Source organism: Octopus sinensis, unplaced genomic scaffold (genome assembly GCF_006345805.1).
Source record: "Octopus sinensis unplaced genomic scaffold, ASM634580v1 Contig17319, whole genome shotgun sequence".
Taxonomy (NCBI): domain Eukaryota; kingdom Metazoa; phylum Mollusca; class Cephalopoda; order Octopoda; family Octopodidae; genus Octopus; species Octopus sinensis.
In genome coordinates this window covers 42,501-52,500 of record NW_021834969.1, presented here as the reverse complement: position 1 = coordinate 52,500, position 10,000 = coordinate 42,501, and positions in this window count along the sequence as shown.

The window sequence follows — 10,000 nt, the reverse complement described above, 5'->3', positions numbered from 1 at the left end:
AAGAGACTTTATTTCTCAATGCTCCAGTTCACTCAGCTGGCAAAAATGTGCTGTACCTGCATTTCAAAGGCCACCCTTGTCCCACTCTGTGTCACGATGAATCTCCCTGAAAACTACGATAAGGGTACACGTGTCTGTGGAGTGCTCAGCCACAAGGCAAGCTGTTCCGTTGATCGGATCAACCCTCGTCGTCGTAACCGACGGAGTGCCATAACGACGATATATATATTCATGTATCTTTGTTGTTTGCGTGTGTATATATATGTACACACACACACACACACACATATATATATATATGTGTGTGTGGTGTGTGAGAGAGAGAGAGAGAGTCTGTGTGCGTGCGTGTGTATATGTGTATACATAGTGGGAGAGAGAGAGAGAGATCGAATATAGAGAAAGCGAGGCAGGATGAGTTGACTTGATGTACGTGGGTGGCGTGCACACGATCTATAACTCATATGATATGCATCTGTTACCAAATATGTCAAGTTAGGGGTGGACGATGGGGTGGGAAAGAGACAACGGTGCTATAGAGGGAGAGACAGAAAAAAGAGAGAGAGGGGGGTGGAAAAGGAGAGGGGGAAACTCACACACAGACACAGATGAAGAGAATGAGAGAGAGAGAGAGAGAGAGAGGCGGGAGAGGGTTGCGTTATATCTAACGTAAGGGTTCACGGAGACGATAATGCACTGATGTAATCGATATCTAAATCTGATTTTTATTTCCTTATAAGGGTATGTATTACACACGATCCTTTGTTGATAATTTGCTCAGTTCTATGCCTTAGCGTAATCTATCAAATGACCTGTAGGCTATCCGGCGGCGAGCTGGTAGAAATGTTAGCACACCCGGGCGAAATGCTTAGCGATATTTCGTCTGCCGCTACGTTCTGAGTTCAAATTCCGCCGAAGTCGACTTTGCTTTTCATCCTTTCGGGGTCGATTAAATAATTACCAGTTACACACTGGGGTCGATATAATCGACTTAATCGGTTTGTGTGTCCTTGTTTGTCCTCTCTCTGTGTTTAGCCCCTTGTGGGTAGTAAAGAAATAGGCATTTCGTCTGCCGCTACGTTCTGAGTTCAAATTCCGCCGAGGTCGACTTTGCCTTTCATCCTTTCGGGGTCGATTAAATAAGTACCAGTTATGCACTGGGGTCGATATAATCGACTTAATCCGTTTGTGTGTCCTTGTTTGTCCTCTCTGTGTTAGCCCCTTGTGGGTAGTGAAGAAATATGTATTTGTCTGCGGCTACGTTCTGAGTTCAAATTCCGCCGAGGTCGACTTTGCTTTTCATCCTTTCGAGGTCGATTAGATAAGTACCAGTTACGCACTGGGGTCGATATAATCGACTTAATCCGTTTGTCTGTCCTTGTTTGTCCTCTCTATGTTTAGCCCTTCCTTTCAAAAATTTCTGGCTCAGTGACAAAATTTGAAACTTTTCCTACAGCATTTATATTTACATCCTCTATCTCGGAGAGTTAGCAAGGTCCGTGGGCTCTGCCTTGCCCTTAGGCCCAGCGAAGAAAACCGGCCAAAGAGACCGACAGAATAAGCACTAAGTTTTTAAGGAAATAACTAAGTTTTGGGGTCGATTCGTTCAACAAACGATTCTTCAAGACGGTGCTCCAGCATGACCACAGACAAATGACTGAAACAAACAGAAGATAAAAGTCAGTATATTACTCAACGCTGACTACATTGCTTTGTCTATCGTCCAATAATTCATCCCCCCCCCTTTCCACCACATCACACCAATCTGTCTATATTTATACTGTCTCGCCATATTAGACAACATCGACCATATTGCAGCACATTGCCCGCATCACACTGTTCCAGCTTATCACATCTCAGTGTCTTTTCGTATCGTGTTACTCACTCCTTTTTGTATTTCATCGGTCCACCATCCAACACAAGGTCCAGTCCTTATTGTATTTTGCTGGCTTGAGTGTCTTAATGACCCTGAGAACTACACCAGTGATGTGTAAGCTCCTGGTGGGGTTCCCATACTGGACAGGTCAAAGGATAGAGGCAAGAAAAATATGGACCACCTCTTTTCGGAGATAAAATGGGCTTGCTTGGGGTCAACACCCCTACTTATAAAAAAAAAAAAAGCAAAGTTACAGAAAGGCCAAATTCAAAACCACTCAGATCTGGCAGACGAAGGATTTTTCCTCAGGGAAACACCCCACCCCATACTAAAAGAGTGACCCTGACAGCACTGAGTGGAGAAAAGCAGTCGATGGTTTAGGTTCCACAGAGAGCGAGTAGCTTAAGAAAATAAAGTATCGGTCCCCTTAGACTATTGTAGAAGACACTTGCCCAAGGTGCCACGCAGTGGGACTGAACCCGGAACCATGTGGTTGGGAAGTACACTTCTAACCACACAGCCACGTCCGTGCCTATATACTATCCTCCATTATACCTCTGCTAACAATTTCCATATCCTATATGCAACACTTCACCACAGATTCTGTCCCATCATGCAACACTGTCAATCGCTTAACATAAGCTAATAATTTATATCTCACCCGGACAAACTATATCACACAATCTCTTCCGTCATATAACGCTTTTGTCTTTATAGCTTGATCTAACAAATTCAATATTTACCACACAATCGCCCCGCTGTTCTCTATTACTTTTTATACCAACATGGTACCCCACAATATTGCTCCACTATATTACAACGTATATTGCTCATAAATAGATGCCCATATTTGTGAATCCTCTAAAAAAATCCTTCAGTCAACTTGTTTTGAAGGTAGAGGTCTACGTATATACACAAATACATTAGAACGTTTAGGAATTAAAATGAAATGGAATGAAAACGAAAATGAAATGTTTTAAAATGGAATTGAAGTTACGAAAAGATTCGTAGCTGTGAAATAAACCAAACACCCTTTCATTCGACTGCCTGTCCTCCCAAAATGATTTACGTGAAACAGAACGGTTTAAAAAAATAATGTGATAAAAGGCAGCCCAATTCGCATGGCCTCACCGTATAACGCCATTTACACTGTATAACATAGCTCATAGCGTGGCGAAGGCGCGTAGTTCAGTGGTTAGAGCATCGAGCTCTCATAATCATGAAGTAGTGAGTTCGATTCCCGGACAGGGCTGTGTGATGTGTTCTTGAGCAAGACACTTTATTTCATGTTGCTCCAGTTCACTCAGTGTAGAAATGAGTTACAACGTCACTAGTGTCAAGCTGCATCGGCGTTTACCTTTCCTTTGGATGACATCAGTGGCATGGAGAAAGGAAGCTGCCGTTCTTGGGTGACCGCTGGTCTTCCATAGCAACCTTATCCAGAGCTGTACCTCGGAGGGGAACTTTCTAGGTGCAATCTCATGCTCAGACATAACCGAAAGGGTTCTTTACCTTGCACTGTAGCATCTCTTATTATACCATCTCTGTCCCGTAATAGCACACCACTTTACACAACACTGTGTATCATACACTGTCACAGTGTTTGGTATATTATCACCACATATTTCACCACGATGTATAGTTCACAGTACACTGTAACGGGACATCACAAAGCCATATGATGCGCAGTGTAATGCCACAGTGTACACCATAACCCTAGTTATGATACACTGTCATTATATATATTCTACATACTAATCCACCCGGTTACTTTACACTGTATAATCTTGGATATGGAAATAGCGATAGCACTCGGGGCCTATGCATGCTCCCTTAATCAGCCAGACTATTGCCATTAATGCTCCCTTTGAACCATATCTGCGGAAAAGACATGGTCAGGGAAGTAATTCCAGAGGGGTGGTGTTCTGGGGGTGAACGATTGGGTATAGTAAATAGTACTGGGTCTGGACAAAAGAAGGATGGTGAGAGGAGGAGAGATGCGTGGGATAAGAATGTCTGATTTGAGTGACATGAGTCCAGCTGATTCTGAGTAGCAGACGCCATTACAATAGCCGTAGAAGAGACAGAGAGAGAGAGAGAGGAGAGAGAGAGAGGAGAAAGCACACACATAAGCTAGGAGCTGGAGCTCGTCTTTTAAGGACTTTAAGGCGATGGTCGGGTGACCTTTTTTTCTGGATGCGTTCTAGAATGTCTGCGTGTGCAGCAGCAGCAGCATTGTCCTAGATCTGAGATCAATAACCCATCGTGGGCCTCAGCTGAGTTATGTAGAGTATCAACAATTGCTGTAAGATGAAGTACCTTTTGTCTCGGAAGAGGAAAGCCAGTCATTGGGACGCAATCCTTAATTATGTAAAAGTTAAAGATGCACTTTTGCCAAGACAGAAGCTGGTTCGTTATAAAACACAAAAACTGGAGCAACTTTGGCGGACCTAACTGAGTGGTCCCCAACCATTTTTATTCACAGGCCTCATTGATTCCTATTTTATTGTACTGGATCCCCACCCCATAGCTATTCATCATTTTAAAAACCTATTGTTTTTGTTATATGATTTAATATTATTACGAACTGTATGAAATAATTTTAAAATATTTTCTTCCTTATGAAAATATAACTAATATATATCATATAAACTTTAACGATAAAATATTATATGGACCCACAAGGGTCATATAGACACCCAGGGTTCATATGAATCCCGATCTAGAACCACTGATCTAACTGTATACTGTACATGGTTAATGTGTCTTTGATCCAATGATGTGTTCTTAATAAGGATAGCGTTTGTATTTTCTTGCTGCTGAAAGAGAGAAGATTAACATATTCCCATAGAAGGATGTTTTAGACGTCCCTGTTCGCAGAATCGGCACAGGTTTGGCATGTACAATAATATAGTCACGTGGCTTAGTGATAAGGATGTTGGACTTATGATTGTAGTTTCGATTCCCGGACCGAGCGACGCGTTGTGTTCTTGAGCGAAACATCTCATTTCACGTTGCTCTAGTCCACTCACCTGGTAAACATGGACTAATCCTGCTACCCGTCCAGGTGAGGGGTATGTATACGCCATGGAAACTGGGGAACCGGCTCTTGTGAGTCGGTGTGACTCGAGAAGGTATCCTTTACCTTTGCCTTTTAGGTTTAACACATGATGCTTATGATGCGAGCGCATACTGCATGGTTTGGGAATATTAAGGAGGAATGAGAACAGGCGACATCTGCATCACGGTGTTTACATTACACTTTCTGTCATACTATATTCTACAAAATTAAAAAAAATATTTCAACCATTCACACGACCACCATTTACTGTGTCAATGTTTTTTTCTAGTTTTCCACCATGCTACTCACTGACATGGTCACACCACTCACAAGAAGTAGCTTCCAAATCTCCCTTGAATCACACTTTAGCTCAGTGATTCCCAAACTTTTCCAAGCTGCTGCCTCTTAGCACTCGAGCCACTCGGGCCACATTCCTACTGCCCTTCTCTTACCATCACAAACACAGACCACTTTCTGCATCAAATTGAAAAGATCTGCATTTCGCAAATAAAACTTTACCTAATCGACCCTTCATTTAGGTTTTTCTTTTCTATTTTTACATCCATTGACACCCTTTTGGTCATACCATTATCAGCCCCACTTTTCTTCTCACCTGGATTTTTTCCACCTCCTCCAAAGGGACAGTATCGCCCACTTCTGTTCTCGGAATTGCTGGCCTGGTGCCAAAATTTGAAACCAACATTTAGCATTATATAAGACGGCGAGCTAGTAGACACAATCATGCGCCGGATAAAATGCTTAGCGGAATTTCGTTCGTTTTTACGTTCTGCGTTCAAATTCCACTGAGGTCTACTTTGCTTTTCTTCCTTTCAAGGCCGATACGATAAGCACCACCTGAGCACTGGGGTCAATGTAATCCACTTAGCCCCTGTCCCACAACTACTGACCATGGGTCAAAATTTGAAACCAATATACAACAGTACATTGTCAATATTTTACACCTTGATGCGATTAATAGAAACAGTTCACGTTACGTAATGTCACACCATTAGAAGCACCGCGTTGACATCACACTGTCTAAATGGCAGTTCTACATAATCACATGACGCTCGTCTGTGTTACGTCACCATGAAACACCACATATTACACAGTTTTACGTCACTATTTTAAAATCACTCTGTCTACATTGCACTCAGTTACAACATTAAGTCACGCCGCACTACTTCTCTTTCACCGTGTCACGTCAGTATGTAACATCACACTGTGTACAAGACATCACCCCAAAATAACATATTGCTTACTCTACACTGCTTCCTATGCACGTAACACTGACTAAAGTGCACTGTGTTACATCATTATTATTGTGTCACATCATCACAAAACAACATACCGTCTACATCCCAACGTGTTACATCTCTGCATAACTCTACGGTGTCAACATTACCCTGTGTCACATCACTTCCTAAAACTAAACCTCGTTCCCTATGCATGTAATACTGTCGACTTTACACTGTTGCATCATCTCACGACATCATACTACACTGCGTTACTTCACTATGTTACACAGCGACGCATCACAACATAACACCACAGTGTGTCCAATACATTATATTACATCCATTAAGTCACGCCACACCATCCGCATTAAACTGTATTACATCACTATTACGCTGTGTTACATCATCGCATAAGGTGGGATGAGAGATGGTGACGTTCGCATTACGATGCCTACATTATACTTTCTATCATACCACATTCTCCACCGCTTTTTCATATATTTCCCCTTTCACACGGCCGCCATTTTCTGTGTCAGTGTTTTCTACAACAGCTTTCCACCATACTGCACAGTTACGTTATCCCACCATTCACAAAAAATAGCAGCCAAACATCCCTCAAATCACACTATACCGCAGTAGTTCCTAAACCTTTTCAAGCTGCTATCCCCTTGGCACTCGGACCGCATTCCTAGCGCCCTCACTCACCACCACAAACACAGACCGCTTTCAGTTTGCACTCTATTTGGTCCTGTCTATTTTCAATCTGTTAACGTCTTCATATTCAACTTCCTGTACTCAACTTCCTGTTCCAGTCGCCATTTTGCTTTACTTGTTACCACCGAATTAAACTTTCTCAATGACAGCCATCTGCCTTTCGTTTCGTTTCGTTCCGCCAAGATGTTAAGCGATTACTGGAATAATTTTAAAGGATGTATTAAAAATACCCCAACCACATCCTAAAAAAAAAGAAAGGATGGTAACGGTTGGATACACGTTTGATCAAGTCCGGCTTGAGATAATCATCATTATCATCATCATCGTCATCGTCGTCGTCGTCAACATCATCATAATCAAATACGAAAACAGCACCAAGACTTGAATGCGTTCCGTACTTTGAGGTCGATAAAATAGCAGTCGTGTACTGGGGGTTGATGGAATGGACTTGCTCCTTTCTTCAATAAAATTGCTGACCTTGATTCACGTGACGGACCGGCGTTCCGTTCAAGGTTAGGGTTAGATGTTGTGATCTCGATCACCTACATCATGGATAAAGACTTTTATCTATTAAAGGATTAATGGATAAAGACCTTTCCCGAGTCATACAGACTCATAAGAGCCAGTCCCCTGCCCGTCATTGGATTTCTTTTTTCTGCCAGCTGAGTGGACATGAGCAATGTGGAATGATGTGTTTTGCTCAAGAATGCAACGCAGAGCCCGGTCCAGGGCTCGAAACCACAATCTTACGACCTAAAGTCTAAAACCCCAATCACTAAACCATACACTTTTCACCTCGATCGCTAGAAAAAAATGTATGTTTACTTAGTGTAACATATGGTGTTCTATGCATTGCATACACTTTGTTAAATGACTATTTTAGTGCGCTGTGATCTTATATATATGATGGGCCAATATCTGATAAGTTCCACAGGTTTTAAAGATTACGCTCTGCAGCTCCACTTTTGTACTTGGGCAGCGACTGTTATTTCCTATTTACTTACCTCTAGAAAGTATGAAAAATGGCTAATATTTCCTTCAAAGTTTGCTTTTGTTACATTTATTGAAACCCCAAAGAATCCCTTTCAACACATGGCTATGATGCTTCCCTACTACTCCTACTCATGATCAGGGATGCACATATTGTCAGCCACTAAGGGATTTGCTCAAGTGGTTAAGGTCAAGCAACAGACGAGTAAATCTGTGGTGTTGAGCAGATAATTTGCTATAACGATATTTCCGCTTCAGCAACTCAGCACTGAATCTGTCAGAAATGTAATGGAAAATAGGTCAGATTCAAAACATTGATGTCCAGGTGACAAAAGCAAAGTTTGAAAGGAATAGCAGTCATTTCCTTTGATTTCTAGAGAAAAGCAAATAGGAAATAACACTTACTGACTAAAGACAAAAAAAAATTGTTAAACGGTGTTATTCATGTTTGGCTTCGGGTAACATAAAGTTTTTAAAAGCTTAGTGACGTGGCCTGATTTATGACGACTAAGGACCTTATAAGTTCCCCCAAGGTCAGTTCTAGAAAACCACTGCTGATGTATAGCGTAAAGACCCTTCTTGGCGTCGCGTCTCATAAGATACTGCTGTAGTTAGTAGCACTCCAAGATATTTGGCATTTTGTACTTCATACAAGGGTCCTCGACTGCCGAATGCTTGCAACAAAGAGGAATCCTCTTAAAGCAATCACTAGTGACATTGTGGTGTGTTTCTTTTTTGCAGAACTCGGGTCATCGCTAACTGAAAACATCTCTAATCTGATTAAATGCATTGAGGCCATGATCAACTTGTTTTCCTTTTTGGAGAGAGGGTAGCAGGAGGACTGCTGGAATAGTGTACTTAGGACTACATCATCCTATGAGATTCTTTTCAAAGACAATAAAAAAATAAATAAAAATAAAAATAAAATAAATAGATAAATAAATTTTTTCCGGCGCGCTAACGATTCTGCCAGCTCGTCGCCTTCGAATTGTAAAATAATATTCTTAAAATAGTTTCTGTTTTGTATAGGAATAACCAATTTATTTGCAGATAAATTTCAGCAAAAAAATCTCATATCAACCCCACCGACCCCAGGGTCATATGAACCTCGACTGAGAACTACTCGATTAAAAGATTTAACTATAGGGAGAAGTGGTTCTCCGTAGACGAAATCCAACAGTGAAAAGCATAGTTATGCCTAAGTCTACCGGAACATGTTAAGAATGAGCGTAGATGTTATTGAAATAGAAGAAGAAAACGAGAGAACTATTTGTCCTTCTGACACAATACGCGTTCTGGTATTCTTTCATTTGCTTCATTCATTAGACTGCGGCCATGCTTGAGCACCGACTTGAAATAGACCCCAGTATTTTGTTTTTTAGTCTGATGCCTATTTTGTCGTCTCTTTTGCCGAATCGTTAAGTTATGGAGACGTAAACACAATAACACCGGTTGACAAATGGCGGTAGAAGATAAATACGCACAAACACGTTCACATTCACACACACACACACACACACACACACACACACACACACCACACACACACACACATACAAACACACACACACATATATACACGTGCAAGCGCTCACACACATATACGATAGGCTTCTTTCAGTTTCCGTCTACCAAATCCACTCGCAAGCCTTTGGTCGGCTCGAAGCCGACCAAAGTAGAAGACACTTGCCCAAGTTGCCACGCTGTGGGGCCGAACCCAGAACTGTGTGGTTGAAGAGCAAGCTTCATATTACACAGCCACACCTGCGCCTTATCTTTTCTTAGAAAATACGTTGTAGTTCGTCTGAAGTAAGTCACGTTTCTTGACTTCTTACATCTGAGGATTGGTCTTTCTATTTGAAATATATTAATGCTAATAAACGTTTTCCTCTTCGCATTCTGAGAAGCTCTCTGCTTTCATTATTTCATTAGTTTATCATTTTCGTTTCTTGTTGATTCGAGAAGAAGGAGCGTTGGCTGTGGCCTTTTACAGATCCGCCGAGACTGGTAAGAGTCTGACTATTATTAACATTAACTTTTAAACTCATGCAGGTGAACGCTTGCAAGGAAAAGTTATGGACAGGGAAAAACATTACAGTGGGTCGGCACTCTGGGGAGGAAGGA